Below are 23,532 nucleotides of genomic sequence, written 5' to 3'. Positions count from 1 at the left end.
ACACCCAGATTTGGTTACAGGATAAAATCCTGTGAATTCTATGTATGATTTACAAGAAAGTGCATTTTACTTGCCAATACACTTGCTCCTCTTTCTTAAGTTATCCACAGTGTTAAAGTGCTTACGAAGTCTTCTTACTATGCCCGTGTAATGCACTGAATCTGCTTGACTGTGGCAGCACTAAATCAGGAAATAAACTTTGCATTCTTGAAATACAGCTTTGAGGAGTGTAATGCCTCTGGTATTATTCTGTGTGGTTTATATTACGGCAAGGCTACTTATCATGGACGGAGATCCCGTCATGCAAAGTACTGTAAAACACAAAACCAGACAGTAATGACCAAAATCTCACAATGTCTAAGTAGTTTATTGGGGCAATTTGTGTTATGATTAGTACATGTTCCATTGGGTCTTCAGATCAAGAAATTCTGTGGTTTAGAATCATAGAATCATAGGATGGTTTGGGTTAGAAAGGACCTTAACATCATCCAGTTCCAACCCCCTGCCATGGGCAGGGACACCTCACACTAAACCATGTCACCCAAGGCTTTGTCCAACCTGGCCTTAACCACTGCCAGGGATGGAGCATTTACTACTTCTCTGGGCAGCCTGTTCCAGTGCCTCCCCACCCTCACAGTAAAGAACTTCTTCCTTATATCTAACCTGAACTTCCCCTGTTTCAGTTTGAACCCATCACCCCTTGTCCTATCACTACAGTCCCTAATGAAGAATCTCTCTCCCACATCTTGTAGGCCCCCTTCAGGTACTGGAAGGGTGCTATGAGGTCTCCACGCAGCCTTCTCTTCTCCAGGCTGAACAGCCCAAACTTTCTCATCCTGTCTCCATACAGGAGGTGCTCCAGTCCCCTGATCATCCTCGTGGCCTCCTCTGGACTTGCTCTCACAGGCATTATCTCAAGTGAGGTCACAGGTAGGACTGCCTGAAGAAGCTGCCTAAATCCTTGCTTGACCTGGCAGCTAATCCAGGCCGTTAAATGTGCAGATGTCCTGGTGATCTCTGCAGTGAATGGTGTGATCTCAGACCACACCTTGTCAGGCACATTCACGACTCAAGAGGTCACAGCCTCCATGGCCAAGGAATAAACCATTTCTACCTCATCTGATTTAAGGCATGACAAGGGTTTAATGGTTGAAACTTGGTTTTGTGCTGACCAAGCTGCAGAAGATACACAGACACTCAAAGTCCAGTCTATCAGGGACATTACATTTGCTGTGCTATCTTGCAGATGGGTTTAATTTTAATGCCCAGCTTGATCTATAATTAGTTAACAGGTCTCTCTTGAGCCAGCTATGACAATGAGTTCTAATTTTCAGTAGCACATTTATAGTACTGGTCACTAAGATATATGTAGTTCTTCATCTTTTTACTGCTGTCCTGGAGCATGTAATTAATTTACTGGATCTAGGGACACAGCTGAAAATATATTACTAATAACATAGTAACCATTAAAATAAATTCTAAAAATAATTAATTTACCTTTTTTCCATTAATAACCTTTATTAACTGTTTATATTATGCAGCTAATACTCATGATTTTTGCATAGGCTTGATTTTGATCTTTGATGCCAAACATGGCCCGATAAAACAGTGATTTGATGTCTTTCAGAGACACGTGTTTTGACATGTCTTTGGAACCATGGAAGAGAGAGGTTGCCTCTGGGAGCAGATGCAGTGGACAGAGGGAATGTTTCTCCCTGGGGGTGGAATCATCCTGGTTCAGGTCAGTTTGTGAAACATTGCTCTCTGCAGGGTCAGCTCCTTGCCCTCTCAAAGAGGCTTTAGCATCCTTCACACACAGACATTCTCTTTCACACTCTAACAAGATTTCTAGAGGGTCGACCTCACTCACCAAGGGTGTTGTCCTGAGGGATGTGGCTCTTGGAGGCACATCACCCTGCGCTGCCGAGGGGAAAGCAGCTTATTATCAAACTGCCTCTCTCTTCCAGTAAAGCAGATAGTCTGATTTCTTGCTTCTAATCCTTTTTTCACCCTTTCCTGAAAATAAATTAGATATTTCAGTGCCACAGGGTCTGCCAGCAAGGACTCATCCTGCCACCCAAGCTACTTTACGCCTTTGGCTTGCCTTTTTGCTTCCCTTTCCCCTCTGTACCAGGTCAGTGTGGGCACACTGCTGTTATGCACCCAGATGTGGCCTTGCCCTGCAGAAGGCATCTGTTCCCTCTGTACTACTTGGTGGCATCCCAAATATTTCATCCAACTGACAGATTCCAGCTGATATACTAATTTCCTAGGAATAAATACCCTTGTCAATGATGAAGCAGAAGGTGATGAAATAAACTTCTCTTGGATGCCGATTTCATGGATGCCCTGAAAGATGTTGCAGTGAGGGGCAAGAAAAGAGTTTTCAGTATGCAACACAGCCAGATGCGTGCTACTTAGCTTGCAACTTTTATTCCCAGTGGGTGCTTTTCAGTGTCCTTGCCCAACAAGTGCAAACTTCTCCTCTGTTAAGCCAGCCACCTCCTCATAAAATGGTAATTCTAACTTGGAAAACAAACTTGAGTAACGCTCATAAACAGAGCCTGTGTCAGTGAGTTTTGTGAAGAACGCACAATGTGAGTCAGAGCTGGGAGAGCAGGGAGTCTGCAGGAGGGCCAAGTACAGGCATGGATGTTGGATGCTTGAAAGAGGACGTCACTGTCAGAGATTCTCCACTTTAAAGTGCAGTTATCATCTGGAAAGTGTAAAAGTGACATCCTGGTATGCCACATTTATTCCTCCTCCGCAATTTCTATTCCAAATTCACTCAGTCTTCAAGTCAATACCATGTTTTTCCCTCTGACTGCCAGCACAGCTAGCTCAGCCTGTTACCTGAGAATCAAGCTGTGCTCTTTCTGCTTATTAAAACATTGCCAACTGCAAAGCTTCTGGAATCAGACATTAACTGGCAATACTGGGGGAGAGGCAGGAGAGCTGAGTGCGACATGGCTAGCACATTCCTAGCTACGGGAAGGAGAGAGAGCAGGGAAAAAAACGGTCCTTAAACTCAGCACGTATGCCTTAGGAGACCCGCAGAGAACATGTATTTACAGCACCTAGGTGCCTTTTTTATGCAGTTACTTTTCTATCACTAGATTTTATGATGCAGCAGCTAAATACAGAACCAAAGAGCCCCTTACTCAGGTCCCAGCAGTGCCAGATTTCCAAAGGCTTCATTATAGAGGAAACAGGTGAAAAAAGAACACACAGCCAGGATTTATTTGCTATTCACTTGCTCTGTCATCTCTAAACTGCAGCACTTCCTGCAGCATGTAAACCTGGCCAAGGTGCATTTGCTCCTTTTCTCACATTGTATGTGTTTAGTTGCTGAAAGTGTTTAAACTCTGTCTTCACCAAGGTATTAGGATTTCTGGGTAAAACCAGGAAATGAGAAATGATGGTAAAAGCTCAATCCCTGGCAGTGTTCAAGGCCAGCTTGGACAGAGCCTTGGGCAGCACGGTCTAGGGTGAGGCATCCTTGCACATGGCAGGGTGGTTGGAACTGGATGATCTTAAGGTCTTTTCCAACCCAAACCATTCTATGATTCTATGATGAGCAAACAAAAGCTTTAGATAGTTCAGAATGCGTTGGATTCAGAAGAGCATTGCTTATCTGGAGCTTAGCTGAAGTGTATGAGCTCCTGGTGCCTGCAAGTCCAGGCAGGGGCTCTCAGGAGGTCTCTCAGGCACCGATGCTGCTTCCCCATCTGGAAACTCTGCTGGCTTGAGCCAGCACTGCTTTGCATCCCATCTGACCACTTATCTTTGCAAAGACTAAAAGCAAAGAAGGTGCAGAATACCAGAGCATTATGAGGTTTCTGCACCTTCTTTGGCGCACAGGCACAGAAACGGATGTTCATAGAATCAAAATAGTTAAGGTTGCAAAGAAACTAAAGATCATCCAGTTCCAACCCCCGAATGAATGATGAACCCTTCAGAGCTGCTCAGCCTGGTTCTCATCCCACCTGCTTTCCCCAAGGGAAATATGGCCACTGAAGGCAGCAGATGAGCTGCCTTAGACAACCTTCTTGGTTTAAGTCCAAAATATATAGGACTAGAGAGCCGTTTTGGGATCTCACTTCCTCCTTGAAGATTGCACAGCTAACAGGTCCGCTGCACACAGAGGATGTGGTCCCTGCTTATTGTGAGCTGTGGCATCATGCAGACTGACTGTATCAGTCAGTTGCTGGAGTGGTTGTCTTTGGGCCAACCTTGATTGAAGGTTAATGGCAACCTGTGGCAGTGCTTGGTCACCCTCACAGTAAAAATGTGTCTCCTGTTCAGAGGGAACTTCTTGCATTTCAGTTTGTGCCCATTGCCTCCAGTCCTGTCAGTTAAAGATATTATATGTAGTAGCCTGCAGAGAACCAAGCAGTTGGAAGCTACTTCCTGTATTTCATTCTAGTGGCCAACTGAAGTGTGTAGCACAGGACAGTCCCTTGGAAAATCATTGGCTTGTTTCGGGGAAAGAAAGATGAGAGTCTTGGAGTTCACGCTGAACCGTGCTCAGTGCTGTCAGCCACTTGTGGATGCAGGTTCAGCACTCGTCTTTAATTCCCAAGGTGTGAAATATCGTCTTCAGTCAACTTGACAAGCATTTTTCTTCCAGAATGTAGCCTCCAAAGCCACAAATCTCAGCAGCAAGTACCACACAAATCTTTAAAACTGGGCAGTGGGTAGGACTTGCTGCTTTTGGTTCTTTTCTAACCTTTGCTGAGGCGCTGCTCTTTATACAGCTGTTACAACTACCTGATTACCAACCCCAATATTGCCAGTTGTTAATTAATTTTAGTTAGTTATTGTTTCCTCTTATTTGAGTGGTGGAATAGCCAGGTCACAGTGATACAGCACTAACACCAGGCACCCTGCTGGTGTTACAACAGGCCCTAGAATCAGCCAGGGAGATGTCGTGGCTGTATCACAGCAGACAGAACATTAGTGGTGGCTGTATCACAGGGTGGGTTGGAGATGTGGGTAGACCAGGATGGGTGTGAAAAGGGCTGCCCCAGACCAGGCTGGCAGATGAGAAGCCAGATGATCACAGGCTGAGAGGGGAAGCAGGGAAAGGATGGGCAGGGGCTGCCTGTGATGGTGGAGGGCATCTGCTCTTCCTTCTTTTGCTTCTCCTGTCTATTACAGCCGGATACCTGGATAAGGACATTATCAGGCCATAACACACTCCTGTTGTCTCCCTCCTCCAACACTCAGTCAGAGAGCTGTCAACACACTGCAGGATGGATAACATAGCCCCAGCCTATGCCCTGTTATGGTCTTACAGCCATGGCAAAGCCACACATCCTTTTTCCCCAGGTAGCTGAGGCCTGGGCTACACATGACCTACTGGCATCAGCCCCAGCATCCAGGTCACAACAGGAAAAACACTGGTGGTGGCCCATGTTGCAGTGAGGTTGGTGACATAGTTGGCTTAGGATGGGTGTCTCCTGTCCATCAGGGAGACATGGAATGGGCAGCCTTGACATGAGGCTGGGAAAACCCTGGGCAGGGAGACAGGGGGTGCCTGTCTCCCTGTGACAATGGCTGGTGGCTGCTCTGTTTGCTGGTGTTCCTGTCCTTGACAGCTAAATCTCCAGACAGGAACATGACCAGAATATGGCATGCACCTGTCTTCTGCTTTCTCTACCACTTCACTAGAGGGTGTTGCAACTTTGACCTTAAGATAAGGAAACACACAGAGCCCTACCCTGTATCCTGTCATGGTCCCATAGGCAGATGGAAGCTCTCCATAGCCATAAACAAAGGGAGTTCCATACAACCCACCATCTCTGGACTATGGAGTTCAGAGTGAGAGGAACATAGGTGAGGAATTATGCTGTGGCACTCAGCAGTTCTGGTCTGTTTTGGGGCACAGCAGCTATCTGACTGTACCAATGTGCTTGTTTGACTGATGCTACAGTCACTTCCTGCATTCCTGGCCAGGAAGCCACTAAGCTCCCAGCCGGTCCTCTTCCTATAATCATTGTGAGTCTGTCTGAAGAGAGAAAACGAGCAGGCTGCTTTTCTTCTTGCATGAATCCAGACCAAAATTTACTTTTTCACATAAGAAAGCACCAGAGTGGAATGGGAACAAAATGTCCAGGCGACAACTGCGCCTTGCTATCAGCTTGCAGTGTTTCCAAAGGCAGCAGATTCACACTTTCCACCACATTGAGCTAGATGGTGCATCTCAGTGCACAGGAGGTCAAGAAGTATTTGTTTGCTAAATGAGTCAAGAAAGAAGATGAATGGAGGAATAATTGCAGGGCTCAGCAACACATCTGATAGGTCAAAAGCGATGAATGCAAGAAGCATATGCAGGCAAACAGATGGATGAGGCTCAAGACCCTGATGTCCTCCTGTGGACCACAGCAGAGTTAGCCTTCTGGGGATGACTGTAAGTGTTGTGTAGAAATTTAAGTACTGCCTGTACTTCGTGAGCTCTTCGCAGGATGTAATACTGCTCAGAGAGGACATGAGCTTCCAAGCAGCCCTTTCTAGAGCCCGTCCCTACTGCTGAAGGCTTAACAAAAAGACTCAGACAAAAGAAAAGGTAGAATAGCACAGCAATAGCAAAATGCTGGCACTAGCCCGGACTGCTGTTATACTTCCTTGCTGAGCATGTGATGGATCATGGTATTAGCAGCACAGATTCATATCATATCTCTCCCCAAAGCCATGTGCCTATGCATTAAGAGAGCTAATCCAAATTCAAGCTCTGCTCCTATGAAATAGAGTCACTGGAAGGCAGGATACCTTGCTGAGCGCCACCTCTGCAGAGCAGTCAATTATGCTAAGCTCAGTGTTATGGTTACGCTGGTGTTGAGGACCTCAGATGATTCTCCCTTTCCCAGCCCTGACACTTCAGGCGCTGTATGAACTGAGAGAAATTCACTTTGAATTCTTCAGCTTCACAGGATAAAAAGTCCAATTTCCCTCCTAAACACCACTGGAGGATGATGACAGGGTCCACCATGCTGGAACTAATGGGGTCAGTGCTGATGTTAGACCTGGTCTAGGCTCTGAAAGTTGTTCCCTGCCAAATAGGACCAGTGAGATAGGAAGAGCTGGAGTAGTGCAATTGCTGGTTTAAGTAGTATTGCTGTGCTGCAGCTGAAGGTCTGGGCTAACCCCTGTGATGAAGAGAGTTACTTGAAAATCAGATGCTTTCCTTTGTGGTCTGTCTTTTTAATTCTCTGTCTCATGCACTCCATATATAAAGGTGTCTGTCTGCCTATGAAGGGGGTGAAAAGATTGATTTGTTAAGTCAAATATTCATGACTCCCAGCAAAGGGAGAGGAAGTACCTGCAGATCATTTATTTTGGGCAAGTAGCTGGAGTTCCTCTGGAAAATGGTACAACTGCAAATCTGAGACGCAGAGGAATCCTGACAAGGGATGAGTTATCTCCTGTCCTCCCTGTGACACACCTGGAATTAAAATCACTGACAGGTAACAACCCTGCCATACAATGGCTCATTTTCCATAGATTTCAGCAGTTGCCATTGCAGATCTTGGGGTCAGATTATTTAGAGAAGATCCCAGAGCATCCCTGTAATGGTTGTGATAAGGCATTGTGATAAGGTAGGGGATTAAAGGACCTCCATAAGACCAGGCAACTTTGCGAAGTCGAAAGGACTGTGCTGATCCAACCCTGGCACAGCAGCCAGCTTAGGAGAGCTTTAGAGGGGGATTTTCCATTTGCATTAAACCAGGAAGGAAAAGGAATTACGTGAGTGAAAGTTTCCAGCTGTGGCAATATCAACCCTTTGGATGCATTTAGCCAATGAACTAGTAAGTACAGTGTACCTTTAGCATCACAGGAGACAATAACTTACCTTGCATGGCAGCTAATCACTGCTACCTCAGCTCTGCCCGCTCAGTGCCTTTGAGTAGAGTTCCACCCACTCATAATAAGGCCATTCATGCTCAGTCATGCACACAGCCTTCTCCAAATAGACACAGTCCTACTAATCACCACCTCTACTCTCACTTTGGTTGCCATTTGGGAGTATGATTCAGTACTAAAATGGGTCTCGGCAGCATAAGAAGCCTTTCTTGTACTCCCTCTCATTTAATGTGGCAGTTCCCTACTCTAATCATTCACCTGGTGCGGAGAGTAATCCTGTCACTGCAAACACTGTTCACTGTAACTGCTGCTCTGTTGCATACACCGGTCTGTGAGCTTTAAAACTATGATGCAAAAAGCATGTAGATTTTCATAGGCACTGATGTGTCTTATGAAAGCAACTTTCCTTTGTAGGAACAGACAGTTTTCACCTCGAATTCCTGAATTCCTAGCCAACACTTGAGGATGGTCTGGCACATCAGCTCTTGGCTTAGTGCTGGTCCTGCAGAGCCAGGGCTAACACCATGCAAAACCTCACCTCCATGCCTCCACGTCCCAAATCTCTGAGCTTCCATAGATGCTGTATGGCTATTACAGGTCTGCATAATGCCTCCAGGGCAAAGCAGACAAGATGTCCTCCAACATTTTGCTACCACTGCTCCTACCTTGTGGCTCAGGAGGGAGACAGGAAGCAGGAGTTGTCACTAGAGCTTTAAATACAATTTCTTTCTTCTCCCATATATTCAGGCAGCAATATTCTCCCCACTGCACAGCCCATGGTCCTTGTGTCATTTTGAGGCATTTTCTTAACTTACCTTTTATTTTAGGCTGGAGTAAAGTTCTTGCGCACAACCGGCCACCCTGTCTCTGCTGAGTCCCTGTAGCTCAGCACTGAGGATCTGTTTTTCAGTGTGTCTCCTTAGATCTTGACATTGCTACCTGCAATTCCCAAAGCTTGCTGGAGACAAACATAGAAACGTCCTGGATGTGCTAGTGAGAGATTTGGGTTGTTTTCAGTCACTCTTAGCCCTTTTTGTTTAAGTGGTCTTCGCTTTTCCTTGGTCCTGTCTATACAGGGACAATCAGGAAAGCTGATTTAAATTAACTAAAGGCAGGAGTTTAAAGTGAATTAGCAAAATTTCATTAAACCTCCCATTCCACAATTTAAGTGGCCTTAATATGACTTAGCCTTGGAAGAGAAGTAAACCAAATCAAGTCAAAGGCACTTGAATTCTGACAGTTCCCACAAATAGCTTTAATTAATGCAGTTTAACTGATCCTCTAAATATTTAGATCAGCTTTTGTGAGCAGCTTCATGTAAACAAGCCCTTACAACTGCTCTGCACTGAAATGTTTTTAGCCTGGTTGGATAGTTTTCCCTCATAAGGTAAATCCATGCAGGACTTACTCTGGGAGTCCCACTACAGAGGCTTGCACTTGGGTAACAGTATTGACTGGGAAAGTTGCATAAATATAAATCCAGGCTAGTTTAGCTTCTTCTAATGCCTACAAGCTCCAAGCTAATGTGTTTTCATACTATTACATGCACACACACACACAGAGACTACATCATCAGTTTAGGAAAGGAAAGTGATGGTGTGCAGCCCCATTTCTCTCCTTCAGTTACCACAGAGGTCAGCTGTGTTGGTAAGTAGCTGCTATAATTTGCATTGTGCCCTAGTGAGTCCTTATACTGTATGCAGGCAGGCTGCAGTCAGGCTGGGATTTCTTTTAGGTGGGGTGAGACTTACATTAGCACAAAATTCATCTGCTTCAATGGGCCCTAGAATGGCATCAATTAGGACATATGGTGATTTTGTCTCTTTCTTTTCCTTTCTTTAAAATTACTTTTACACACATCTTGTATTTGGCTGGTGTCAGTTCTGTCTGAGGTCACAGCAAAGGACATGTCTTACAAACAGCAAAGATCACAGATAACATTGGCCAAAGGGACAAAAAAGAAAAGGCTATTTCAGCCAAAACAGACATTTAGTCAATTTGAAGTATATCTCATCAGCGTGCACATCAATCTGGCCCATTAAATAGTATGTCCTTTAATTCCTTCTGCCTTTATGAACAATTCCCTTTGTAGCTAAAATGCTTAGTGAAGGTAGTGCAGCCTCTTTTTTAGCAGGAACAGGGATGTTTGACTTTCTCAATTAGCTGAAAGTCCTTCAGCAGGGGGTTCCCCGGGGCACATAGCATTCCTTGGCTGGTCACCCTCATTCTCTGTGCTGCTTTAACCTGGCAGGGACTAAGTGCAGACTTTCCAGCAGGGTTTCTTCATTTTCCCCCAAATTTTCCAGTCCAACAACTTGAAACATCTCCCCCTCTTTCTGGGGGGAATCATCTGTCTATTCCAGAATGCCCAGACAAGTGCAGGATGTGCTTCCCCTTCTCTCCTGGCCCTCCTTTCAGCATCCTGTTTAAATCTGTCTTCGAGGTGGCTTTCTTGCTGACACAATGGTATATTTATGGATTTAGCCTTAATGCCATCTACATCTATGAGCGAGATCCATGCCTGCACAGAGTGGACTGTTTCCTCTCCCATCCAACTGAGAAAACCATCTTCATGCTGGCTGTGTCCTTGGTGTCTCCTGTCCTGAACATCATTGAGCTTTTCTACGTGTTTATCAAGGGGATTTAATTTTGGGGGAAAACAGCCAGTGAACTCAATTATATGCTGTTGCCTGCTATATAACACTTTTATAGCCCATCAGCTAGATGCCCATCTCCACCACTCTGGGCTTTGAAGAGATGAGTGCTGTCATGATCATCAGCAGAGAATAAAGTCATGGGAAAACCCAGCAGCAGCAGCAGAACTGTCCTCAGGTCACCATCGACTGACCCTGGCTTCCCTCCGATCATCACCCCATCTGATGGTCCCTGTGTGCTGCCAACCCGCACTGCCTTGTTCCAGACCAGGGCAGGTAGTTAGCAGAGCTCTCACTTCTCATCCTATTTATCAGGCTGTATCTTTGTGAAAGAGCTCCTCTGAAATAACTCCGGCAACTTGCAGTGCTTCAGCACAAATAAAATATTCCCAGTGAAATGAAGTGTCAGCATCACCTCCGCTGGATCAAAAGTCGTGTCAGAGGAGATATCAAAGCATGAAAATCTGCTTGCATAAAAAAGCCAAAAGCCTGAAGCCATCCCACCACCTTCAAACGAGCCAGGAGTCTGCACACAGAGCCGCTGTGCAGTGGTGGTGGATCAAGAGGTAGCGCAGTTTCTAGCCAGCCTGTTTCAGCTGTTGACATCTTCTCCCTGAGTTGTTTTCAAACTGTGCAAAGTTTAACTTTGGGAGGGAAAAAAAAAGCCCCTGGTCAGTGTTGGAAATCCTGCTGGATTCAAAGACTCGGCTCCTGCCAGGGATAGGGCAGGAGAAGCAGGACTTACCCTGTCCCACTTGGAGAGCAGTGCTGTAAGGGATCTGTTTTCTGTCAGGTTTTGCAGGTGTGGGGAGCAGCTGGCTCTGGGGATGGGTAATGGGGTACGCAGGCCTCCATCTCAACACCATTAGCTGAGGTGCCACCCGGGCAGGAGGAGCCTGCAAGTTACACAATCTGATGGAGCCTGTCATTTACTCACAGGAGCATCTGCCACACACAAGATGCTTTCCAAGCCCTTAAAAAGCATGGTTTTTTTTTTTTCCTTTTCCCTAAGGAATTTTCAGTCTAACAGACAAGCTGCACTTTAGGCATCTTTGAAATGATTTTCCCATGGAACTAATTTGATTCACTACACATGACACAGCACTGAAGGCTGTTAAGTCCCCTGTGGGGCTGCAGAGCTGTGTTATTTGCAGGCAGCAGCTCGGCAGTGGGTACCCATGGGGTGTTTCATGGTGGGCAGGATGTTGTGTTTACTGAGCTGCTTATCCCAGGGTTCAAACTGAAACAGGGGAACTTCAGGTTAGATAGAAGGAAGAAGCTCTTTACTGTGAGGCAGTAGAGCAGGGTGCCCAAAGTAGTGGTAAATGCTCCATCCCTGGCAGTGTTTAAGGCCGGGTTGGACAGAGCCTTGGGTGACGTGGTTTAGTGTGAGGTGTCCCTGCCCATGGCAGGGGGTTGGAACTGGATGATCTTAAGGTCCTTTCCAGCCCTAACTATTCTGTGATTCTGTGATGTCCTTGGTGCAGCAGTGGCTGTGTGTGAGCAGAGGGGCACAAAGGACGCTCCCAAGCACTGCTGCTCATCAATGGATTTGGCCTCGCTGCCTGCCTGCTGTGACGGGTGCTGCAGGTCTCTGTTATGCACACTTGTCTCTTCTGTCATTATCCTAAATGTGTGAGAGCTCATCCCCCTGCAGCCACAAGACAGCCACTTTGTGCAAACGTGCATCAGCCTTCCTTCTGGAGCCTTTGCTCTGATAAAAAGATACCTGGAGGGCCATGGATGAAGTGGGGACCAGCTTGTCACACTCCCCAATGCTTACTGACTGTCTTGATAAACACCCAAAGAATTCTGCTGTTTGTATTTTTGCATTTGAGTATTTTCATTCTGTCATTTTTTTCCTTGAATATTAATGCAGGAGGGTAATTTGTAGGAAAACCTAGGGGATGCTGATCACATAGTATCTTCAGATGTTTTGTGCAGAAGTCCTTCAGCAGCTGAGGCAAAAAGCATCCTCTACTGACCCATAATACAGAAAACATTGTGTCTTTCCTCCCTGCACTATTTATCTCTTCCCAGTATGACTGTAAGGTAGAAGCCCTTTGCAAACACAGAGACTAAGAGAGGGGAGATAACTAACTTGTATCGCTCATAGGGGAGACAGCTTTCCCCAGTCCTGGCCATCTGGTGTCCCCGCTATATCTTGTTCTTCACCCCCTAAGGCATTTGAGAGTATTTCACTCTATGAAAACCCTGGTGTTTCCAGTTCTGGAACCTAAGGCTGGAAAAACTAAATCTAATGTCTCTACAATTTGATTCCTTGATGCTGTCGGTGGAGAGGCACAACATTTGTCATTGATATTGCTTATGATTAGTGCGTTGGTGCATCACTTCTTGGGGATGTAGGTGCCTGCATTACGGTGCCATGTAGCATTTTAGTCCTTCGCTGTAGTCCTCTGTGCCTTCACAGACCTGGCCAACTGCTTCTCTTACTTTTGCAAAAGACACAGACTAAGTAGCTTATGTTCTACTGAAATGGGAACTCACAGTTTATCTCATAGCCTGAAGGACTCTGTTTCTTCACACTTGCTGTTGTTTTTCATGGCCTTACTATGCCTGGCTGGCTTGGGTATCTCTCTGAGTTTATCTGTCTGTGCTGAGAGCTGCACTCTCTTTTGTATCCCTCCATGTAAACGCACATTAGAGTGTGATTTCCTCTTATTACTTTAAGTTGCTCATCTGTTTATACCATGTTTGCAAAATACTGTAGTCTGTAGTATCAACTTACTACTATTCCTATATTTCTTGATCTTTGTAAACTAGGATATTGCTTATATGTGTCATCATTTTGCAATAGTTTTCCTTTAGAAACACAAATGAAGCTGATAGTCATAATGTTAAGTTTGACAAATCTTATGTGAAGGAATGTGGATTGTCACATGTATGACTAATGGAGATGGTATGCCTGATAATCCCACTGCTGATGCCCAGTCTCTTATAAAGCATTATAGTTGGCAAGTGAAGCCAAATTGCTGTTGGAAAACCTAATCTCAATGTTCAGACTCTGAATTCTAAATTCTACTCAATGCTATTTATGGGATCTTTTTGTGTGTCTTACAAATATACCGATTATTGCCAGTTATTAATGAAAACCATCCCTCCCATTAGTCCATATGCATAGTTGGCTGGATGGTGATGGTAGGGTAAACTGACTTCTTGTACACTCAGTCAAGGAATCACATTGCCACCACCCGAGACTTTAACCACCAAGACCTGGCAGTCCCTTTGTGGGGCAGGTCCAGTGAACTGTGGGTGCCTTGTGCTGACTCCAGACACACACACACACTCAGAGAGACATTTTGCCTCCACCCTCAGTTTCCCCATCAGAGTCTGAGGCAGAATTCAATGCACGAGTTTATTTGGTACAGCAGCAACATACAGCTCAAGCTGGGTGTCTCTGGAGAGGGACCCTGAACAAAGAAATCCCTGTGCAGTTATACCCTTACAATCAAAGTTTCCCACTCCTCACACAACAGTTTGGTCCAATAATAATATCTGTGTCTGGAGGCTCCTTGTTCTTCATTGGGTCTCTTCATTGTCCATAGAAGGGCCATTCCATCGCTTATCTTGAAAGCTGCAGCTTCTGCTGATGGAGGTAGTGTCCTTCCTTGCTTCATTATCTTTCAGTGGGAACCTGCTCTGGGGTCTCCTTCTACTTAAGCAGGTAAAAGGTTCAGCATATGAAAGTTCACAGCTTGCAGCCTGGGGCTTCAGCACACCTAGCTGCTAATGCTAAGCAAGTTATGCCGATCAAGTTCTTAACAAGTAGTATACCAAATCGCACAACAGGGGTACCTGGACTCGGGGGTACTTAATATTTGTTATTTTTCCATATGAAAAAAGATGCTCTGACAGTCCAAAGCCACACTGAGAACAGCATCAAATAGTTCTGTCATGAGCAAAGCGAATATGAACAGTTCCCAAACAGCTCTGAATTTGGGATTTTGTACAGAACCAAATCTGAAATCAGTTCCTTTAAAACCCAGTAATAAGTGAAACGCGCACGCGTGCAAAGTGCATCTGTTCAGAAACGTGAAAAGTTCTAAACATAGTCACACTTATTAAAATCATTTCAGTAAATAATCCTCCTAAAACCCCTCCTTATGGATGCCTATAGAGAAGAAAATGATTAATTGAGTAAAAATTTGGAAGTCATGTTTGTACCATCAGTTACAGTCCTTAAGTACTGTGGTGAAGTATCTTCACAGGGTCTTCACATTGATCTGATTAGGGCAGTGTAATATTGTTTGGGTGTCAAACTAAAATAAGCTGCTTTATCTGTATGTTTAAAACCTTCCCTTTAGATTTAAATGGGTGTTTTGTTCAACCTGAAACAGATAATTTTGCTTGGAGGCCTTTTTCTTAATATAAAAAAAGAGAAACCCAGATCCATAAAAGCAAGGAGGTAGAAAAAGGCCAAGGTCAAGGTGATCTGAGGCAGCTGCCTTCAGATCTCTACTTGATCAGAGAAATGTAAAACCAGCTCAAAGTGTGGGTTATGGAGGAAATGATGGAATTCAGTTCACTTTGGTTATTGGCCTCATCACTGGGTGAGTATTATCGCACTGGCTTCCTTTCAGTGAGCACTACTGTCAAGAGCTGAGATGCAGATAGCTGCACTTGAGAAGAGCATGAGTTGGGTGTGAGTGGGTCCTTTGGGAGCAGGAAAATGTGGATGCAGAGCCCTGTTTTGACAGAGATAGGAAGGCCAGCTGAAGGAAGGGAGAGAGTGAGTGCTCCCACAGCAGCTTCCATTGATTTTGCATGGTCCAGTGAGGGAAAAGTTAAAATACTTGGGAAATCCGTGATAAAATATCACTGCTACAGGTGAAACTAGCTCAGCTTTTGGCCTGTTCTGACTTACTGTGTTCAGCTCCAATGTCTAAATGATTTTGCATCAAACTGCAACTCTCTCTGGAAATGCATGTCCAGCTGTAAACTTAACTTTTCCATTCCTGATCTCTCTCACTCCATTCTGTGGTTATGTTTGGCTGTTTCCGTGTTTTATTCCTGCACTGATCTGTTCGTATGTTTTTCATCAACCTCTAAAGAAAGAGAAGATAAAGGTTGGAGCCCTGTCGAGACACCCACTCTAATCCATCACTGAGGCAGAGCTCTTTGTGTGTAGCCTAGCCAAATGGCTGGGTTGCCATTTTCCTGTGAGCCTCAACCAGATCCCATACTTCCCTAGGGCGTGAGAGGATGCAAACAAAAGGCTTGGATCCTGTTCTGGCTTGTGACTAATGCACAAGCAGGTGGGAGAGTATAATATTCCCTTCCAATCCTCCAAGCCATTGGGCAGCTGGGAGCTAGGAAGCGGAGCCTTGTGCTCCAGCACATGAGCACCACAGGCGTGCTGGAGCTCGGCAGCACAACAGCTGGGGTTTGGCAGCTGCTCCATGGGCAGCATCTGCTGTGCTTTGGAAAAGGAGATGGGGGAATCAGCACCAACCACTTGGAAGGGATGTGCCTGTTTCTTCTTCCTGTGGTCCTGTTCAAGCATTGTCCCCATGTCCTTTGGCTCTGACCACTCTAAAGGAAGGGCCCCTGCAGTTTTCCTAGTGGATGCTCAGCTGCCATCTCTTCCCACATCCGTCTGCACGTGACAAAGAATGATGGTGGGAGCCGTGCTGCACCCCACGTTGGGTCTCTGCAGACCAGCAGAGTGGGTGTTAAATCCTGTGAGGAGCTTTGTTTTTGTTTCCCTGCAGTTCACTCAGATCTGGAGAACTCTGAATAATGAATGTCACGTTTACAAGCTTGCTGAATTAAGTAGCATTCAGCTTAATTAGGAGTATGGTGATTCAGGGAGGAAACCAAGGTGTACAGCAGGTATATGGTCCAGAGCAGAAAGTGGGCAAAGACCTCCCTGTAGACAACAAAGCAAGTGTACATGTGCCCCGTTTGGGCACTCTAACATGCCCACAGCCAGGCAGGTCTTTCCCCTGTGTTTGCACAGAGCTCTGAAGTGGCTTTTTACAGCACCATTTGTCAGCATAAAATAGTTTCCTGCTTGCTCCCAAGTTAAGATTTATTATTCATGTTACAATATCACTTAAGCATCCTGCACTGGTTGAGCTGGGAGTTACATGGACCCCAAAGATGATCCCAAAGTAAACTTATAAGGTTAGGTTTGTCTCTTTCTTGTGTGCATTAAGAAAATGAGGCTGTGGTATTTACTACCTTCCAGCTGAGCAGCTGTGACCTCGAAGGCATTTCAGGTTGACAGAAACAGGAAATTTCCATTCCCTGCATGAGCCTGAGTGACAAGCAAAACCCCAAAAGCTCATTGCTAAACATACATAGATTTTTCTCTATTTGTGGTGGTAGAATAGATGGATACCGAGCTCTCATTTCCTAGTGTCTGAGTGTGTGATAAAGCCTTAGGTAAGTTATTTCTCTTTCCCATACCTTACTTTCCTTAATGGTAGATTGCAGATAGTGGTGGAATTTGTAGGGTTTTTAAGTAGCTACAGCTAAGTAGAAATCTTAAGTGTGGACATCTCAGGTATAAGCTTTCGAGGAGGCAGAGACTCAGCCTTTCTTTGTACAGCACCAGTACAATGGGATCCTGAGGCAGAACTAAAGACGAAGGCAGTATTCAAAATGAAGGTGCAAGTTCAGATACTTCAGATCTCCTTTTTCCTCCGAGGCCTTGGCTGTCTTTCTAAACATTACGAGTTCTCTTTTTTCTCCTGAAGCTTTTTGATTTTCATTAATGGTTTTATATTAGGTTTCAGCTCTGTTATTTTTATCCTGAGAAGTCAGGTTTTAGTCCCTGGCACATGCTTACATTTTCCAAGATACTGTAGAATTTAAAGCTTATGAGAGCAACCCCGATGACACTCATAGAAACACTCAAGTGCTCAAGTAAGGCATAAATTTAAGAACCTTGTTGACTAGATTTAAATCTGGAATAATGCTGCGGAAGTAAGGCAAGTTGTCTGGGTTTATATTGGGTGTTTGGAAGGAGAATCGGGACTTCGTTTGTTTTATTGGAAGCACCTCTAATACCTTAATAGATAGGTGTTCTGTTGTATAAGTGCAGTTAGTAAGGATGATTTGAGACTTCCTATATACCGTACTTTTGAAGGTTTACTGTAAGATATTGCAGTTGTAGCAGAAATTGCAGAAAGCACCATGTCCCCAAGGTACATTATGTGCAGCACTTCCCAGTGGCAGTAAATGTTCTGGCTTAATCAAAAAGATCACATTTCTTTCTATTACTACCTGCCTAGAGAAGCTAGAATAACTTTTGGCCGAGGAGTGCATTAGTTTAAATCTTAAATTTCAAAACTAAATTACATGAGGACTTGCAGATGTGATTCATATGTCCCCCATTACTTCCAATCTCTTCCTTTTTTCTCCTGCTAACTTAAATTTGTGTGAGAATTGCCTTGCTGTCAGTAGCAGTTCCACTGGTCAGAGGCTTGGCATGGCAAGCATGGCATCCAGGCATCCCCAGTGAGCTGGGGCTTTGCTCCCCAGCCCAGCCACCTTGCTGATCTCCTCCTCTTGTTGGAGGTCATTTAGTTAGACTGTTCCTAGTGAGTTGCCTGCTTAGCCTGAGCCATTCTCATAACTTGCAAATTATCCTCGAGCAGCCATAGCTTTAAATTTAAATCACTAAGTTCTGCTGTTTGTCCCTGCCCATGGCAGGGGGGTTGGAACTTGATGATCTTAAGGTCCTTTCCAACCCTAACTACTCTATGATTCTATGATTCTATTTGCAAGGTTCATGGAGAGATTTCTAGGGGCATTTGTTGGTCTTTGGGCTCTCCCTAACCTCTTCACTGCAGTTTTCTCTCTACTGGCTGTGATGTGTGAGCATCCCAGTTTGGTAAAGTGGGGATAACGCTGGTTACCCACCCACTGCATATGCCTGCCATGAAGATTTATGAGGTGATATTTTCAAAGTGTAAAGCATTATTTATGCTGGATGCTGTGATCTGTCAATAACAAATGGAGTAAACATTGGGTAGTTAAATATTTAAAGCACAGTCCTTGGAACTGGGACATCCGTGGCCTTTTCCAGTTCTGCTAATGCCTTCCTGCCTGTCCCTGGACAAGACGCTTCCCCATTCCTGACACTTCTCTCCCCCCCCAGCTTTGATACAATACATCTATTTAGCTGTGAACTCTGCTGGTGAGCAGCACTCTGATAGGTGCTGGCTGCAAGGCAGGTACAACGAGCCCTGGATGCTCTTGAGACCCCAAGGCTGTGGGTGGAAGATTTCAGCCCAATCTCAATCCAGGGATGGAAAGGAAGAGCAGCTCTTCCACCCGTCCCCTTTGTTTTATTTTAATTTTAAAGTTTCCTGTTATTGTCTGTTCCCAATATTACATCTGCTGCATAGTTTGGCATGCCAAGGGCTGTTTTAGGGTGTCACTGTGTCACAGCTCTAGGAAACGTCTAGCTTAAGGCAGTGATAGCTGTATGAAGTGCAATGGCCTGAGACAGAGAAGATGTCAGGGAATAGACTAAGCATCCCTTCTGCTTTTGAACTTAGATTTCATGAACAGAATGATGAATAAACATGCATTCCTCTAGCTTTGACAATGAGGCTTTTCATGTTTTAAAAGGAACATGTTGACTTTTCCTCCTAGTTTCTCTTTATTTCAGAGCTCAGGTATACAGATATATAGGAGGGTGCCTGCCCCTTTTGTATTGTATCAAAATACTGACAGAAAAGATTGCTACAGATATACCCCATAACAATTCATCAAATAGACAAGAATCCAGTTCAACTGAGGCAGTAGCCCCAACTCCAGCCATGAGAGATCACTAGCTGACTATCATAGTTTATATGATTCCCTGCTGTAGATCTTGAGAACTGACATATCTTTAGTGGAACCTCCTGTTTTGTCCATGTAAAATGTCCTCATTCAGTGTTTAGTCAGTACTCCTGGAAGTACTTCCCTTGCCCTGGAAGTACATCTTAGTCTAGTGTCCACTTATTTGACTGTGATCCAGTGGAATACCCAACATAGACACCCTTTATAAGTCACTTCCAAGGCACTTTTCATGGCGCTATTCCTTGAAGGACAGCAACACAAAGAGTACTGCTCCTGGATTCTTGGTACCAGCTTCTGAGTCAAGTGCAATGTGCATATTTTGTGATGGAGGGATTTTTTTCTGCAGTACTTAATGTTCGGAGAGAGTTTAATCAAGAAACATGAGTAATTGGCATTAACATTCACTTCTGAGCAAGAGAACAGCTTTGATAGCATCTACACTCATTAGACTTTTCATTCCAAACACTGTTCATTACAGTGAGCGCTCTTTGTATTGGCTTTTACTTTGTAAATACAGCACAGATTCTGCTCGGCACAGGAGTATGCCTTGAACAGACACTGTGGTTACAGAAGTAAGAAGTTTTAACTGTCAAAAAGAAGCAAATAGAGCACTGCAGGTGCTTTGGGAAAATTTCTGAGCTGTTCGCAACACGACAGCAAAACCTGCAATGACAGGACACAAGATTTATTTACTGGCTGCTTAATTGGAATGAGTAGGATTGATTTTGTTCAGATACTGAAATGAATCCTTGAAAAAGCTCAAGCTTCGACTTTGAGAGGCCTGATGAAAGGTTGTTGGGGTGCAGTTATGGTGCCAGGACCTCTTTTTGCAGTGCAGGAGCATGAACTGTGCCAGCAGCAAGATAGGAGGGAGCTAGACAGGTCTCGGTAATTCACACTTCTGCATGCTTATGTATTTGCTGAAGAGCAAATGGGTACTGATCCCCAAAGTGACTGTATCAGCATGTCTGCACTGCTCTCCCTGTCCTCATTCTGTTGGAATTAGTGCAGGTGGGAGACATTCAACCCCCTCACAGTGTCTGTTTACACGTTTAAATGCATCTTAACTACAGATGTATGAATAAGCACTTCCTCTTTTCACTGTGGAAAAGACGCACAGAGTGATGCTGATTTTCAGCTAGATTATAAAATAACAGTGAGGATATTGTGTTACTGTAATATCTAAAATGGCCCTAGGGCAGGAGATGGGAAGTGTGTTCTGTGTCAATTCACCCCTTCACTCTCTGATTGAATTTGCACCCAAATCAAGTAGTTCAAAGTCTCAATTTGTTTAATGAGTTGACTTGACAAATAGATCATTTTCTCTTTTAGCAATTACCCTGAAAATGTGAGACAGCAAGAGCTCTGATTTTCATATCTATCAATACAATGAGACTGGGGATCTTGTTCTACTGTTCTATGATACTTAACATTTTCACAACTTTAAAGCATTTCTCAGGTAATGTGCCATCTATTATTTCAAGTAATGCTAACTAAGCTCATATTGAGTGAAGAACAGAAATGTCAATTGCTTTATGCCAGTGCTTGAGGATAACGTGCCAGTGCAAGAACTCCTGGATCCCAGTTGCCTGCTGTGACCATCTGACCTGAGCTTTTAGTCATTGCTAAAATGACTAAACATCCTGCAGGGTGATCTGCAATTACCAAACCATTTCAAAGAGACCATTTACTTGGTCTCTGGGTGTACACTGGGTATGGTATAGCCAGAAAATCTTAGGGAACAATGCTCATTTAAAGAAAGCTTTTTTTGAGAAATGCTGCCTCTCTAATTCCAATGTAATATGAGATTTGTTTGGTTAAACTCTTCATCCTGGACTCAGCAGTGCAACCCAAGAAATAGGACTTTGCTTGGTTTTGGCCACAGTCTGTTCTCACTGAACCTAATGTGAAATTTGCCCTCACGAAAAATATAGTAGTTGAGTGCCCTCAGACAACACTTTCCCAGTCACCTCTCCCTAGATACAATGGTTTTTGCTCTTTCCAGCCTTATATTCTTCAAGCCTGGATCCCAGGAAAAAGGCTTAGGTGAACTCAAGCCATCTTTCTCCTTGGCTGGACTGAAGGCTGATCTGGGGCACTGGCTCAGCATGAAAGAGCCCTGCCTCCCGCTATGCACAGGTGAAGGTGCTACCAAGTCTCACCTCTGACTCTTATTCTCTGTCCCCAGCTATTTCCCATCACAGGCATTTATGGGATTACACTTGTAGTAGTAAGTCCATGCTAGGGCAGACCATCTTGAAGCCATTGTCCTGTTGCCCACCAGCAGCAGCACTGGAGAAGCTGTAGCTCACTGGAGACTTATCAGATGTTGGTGTTCACAGTCTCCTTTCCCTTCATGGTCAGAGAACCTGGCCTGCAGGACTGCATTCCAAGGCTGTAGCTCTGGTTCTTGCAGAGTGGAGGGAGAAGTCTGTTGAAGGGATAGAAAAGTGAGGGAGTCCAAGCCAGAACGGAAGGATGACACAGCCCTGATGGACCAGAAGAAAGAAATAGCCTGAGGAAAGAGTGTGAGGCAGAACAAGGGGTAAAGGATAAAGGTAAGACCATAAATATGGGTGGGAAGGAGCAGCGCAAGGTCTTAAGGGCAGAATTAGAGATATGATGAGACTTGCTAAGGACTGTCAGTAAAGAGATATACAGTCTGAATGGTAACGGATAAGGAACTTTAGCTGCAGTGCTGTGAATGCTAAGGAATGTTGAGGAGGAAAATGGACATCAGAGAGTTTTCAGTAATCTAGTTAGACAGAAGGGACCTTCAGACCTCAGAAGCTCTTTGGAACCAGGTGAGACTCTCATGAGAACATCCCCCCTTTCTTAAGGGATTCATTTCTGGATGGAAATAGCATAGAAAGACCCTTGCACAGCAGATTTCTGTCACTGCTGGCTTCACTCCTAGCTGGAAATGGAAGGCAAAAAGAAAAATAAATGCTTTTTTTCCTCCAGCAATCCTTAATCATTGAACTATTGAGTAAGCCTGTGAGTTTGGTTTAATCAATGCTGGTCTGGTCAAACTTGTCACTTATAGACAGAAATGCATGTATGCTGGAAGAGAAAACAAGACCAGAAAAAACAGTATTGACAACAACCTTTGGGAAAAAGAGGATTTTACTTCTCCTACCCTCATATATTTTAAACGTCCTAGATCAACGTTCACAGAAGCAGTCAGAGCTAAGTCTGCAAGATCAGTTCACACTAAGGAGCTTGAATAAATGACCTGATTTGTCAGAAGTTCGGAGCACTGATTTCCCATAAAAGCAGTGGAAATACCAAGCATTGAGTGTCTTCCAAAACAAAGTTTTAATTAGCTGGGACACTTTTTCTGATCCCAGGGTCTTTGACATGTCTCCTGTGATGTCTTGAACTTTTCAGCTTGGGTTCGTAGTAGAGGAACAATAAGTGACCCCAAGTCTGGTGTGTTCCAAGTGTTTTGTCACTGGATCTTGGAAGAAAAGCAGGCCAAACCATGCTGAATTTTATTCCTTTTCTATGCTGAGGGGAATAACCTTAAGAAAAGAGAAATCCTCTGTTTATTCATGGAGCTCATTCTAAACAGAAAAAGCAGTGAAGGGTATCTGGTGTAGCTGAAACTAACTATAAACCAGCAGATCTTTCCAAGGCTAAACACTGGCTCATACTAAGAAAAATAGTCTTGAAGACTTTGTGAAACCGCACTGCTGACTCCTTCCCTGTGCGTGTTATGGTAGATACTTAACTTTGGGCATCTCACTTTGAAAAAGTCAGCATAGGTTTTTTTATGCTGATTAGCTCCATTTTGGCAAAAAGATCCAAATTCACTAAGGGAGAGATGGAGAAATATTGCACACCAGCGCGATAACCTCGTGTGACAGCAGAGTCATGATAAATACGCTCCATATCCAGAAGTTCAGTCTGATACATAGTCTGGACCAAAGGGTTCTCTCGCAATGGGATGATCTATTGTATTGCCCAGCCAAGTGGAGTGGCATTAAAATGAATTATACCGGGCTCCTGGTTTGGAAATTGTCTAGTCCATTATTTTTTAAGTACAAATTTCTTAAAGGGCAGAAGGAACCTTGGAGAGGGAAAATGAATTGGAAACAAATTGTAACCGTGACATTCTGCCCTCTTTCCTCTTCTTGCCATTTTTTGGCAATTAGGACATTATTTCCTCTTTCCTGTCAAGGACCATTAGGGCTTG

Source organism: Pezoporus flaviventris, unplaced genomic scaffold (genome assembly GCF_033815535.1).
Source record: "Pezoporus flaviventris isolate CSIRO_AGI_PZ_B2104156 unplaced genomic scaffold, CSIRO_AGI_Pfla_v1 ptg000007l, whole genome shotgun sequence".
NCBI lineage: Eukaryota > Metazoa > Chordata > Aves > Psittaciformes > Psittacidae > Pezoporus > Pezoporus flaviventris.
This window is presented reverse-complemented; position numbering follows the sequence as displayed.